General features: G+C 46.1%; 1 protein-coding gene across 1 annotated transcript in view; it reads left to right on the top strand.

Moving 5' to 3' along the window:
• The window catches only part of LOC106883115 (uncharacterized), an 8,542-nt gene that overhangs the window by 465 nt on the left and 7,849 nt on the right, over positions 1-228 (top strand). The window lies entirely within an intron of this gene.

Below are 228 nucleotides of genomic sequence, written 5' to 3' on the forward strand. Positions count from 1 at the left end.
CATCTTGCAGATGGGCCCAGTTAGAATTTTATACAAGCCGAGTAGCCCATCTTGCTCAAAAAGTCCCTGAATGAGAGTTGTTTGAGAGTGTTGAGCGAAACACCCATGTTTCCAAAGGCGAATTATTCAAACCCCAACGAATTGCTCTCAACACATGGCTATGGTGCTCCACCACTATTTCTGCTCGTAATCAGAGATGCACATATCGTCAGCCACCAAGGGACATGC

This window comes from Octopus bimaculoides, chromosome 17 (assembly GCF_001194135.2).
Source record: "Octopus bimaculoides isolate UCB-OBI-ISO-001 chromosome 17, ASM119413v2, whole genome shotgun sequence".
NCBI lineage: Eukaryota > Metazoa > Mollusca > Cephalopoda > Octopoda > Octopodidae > Octopus > Octopus bimaculoides.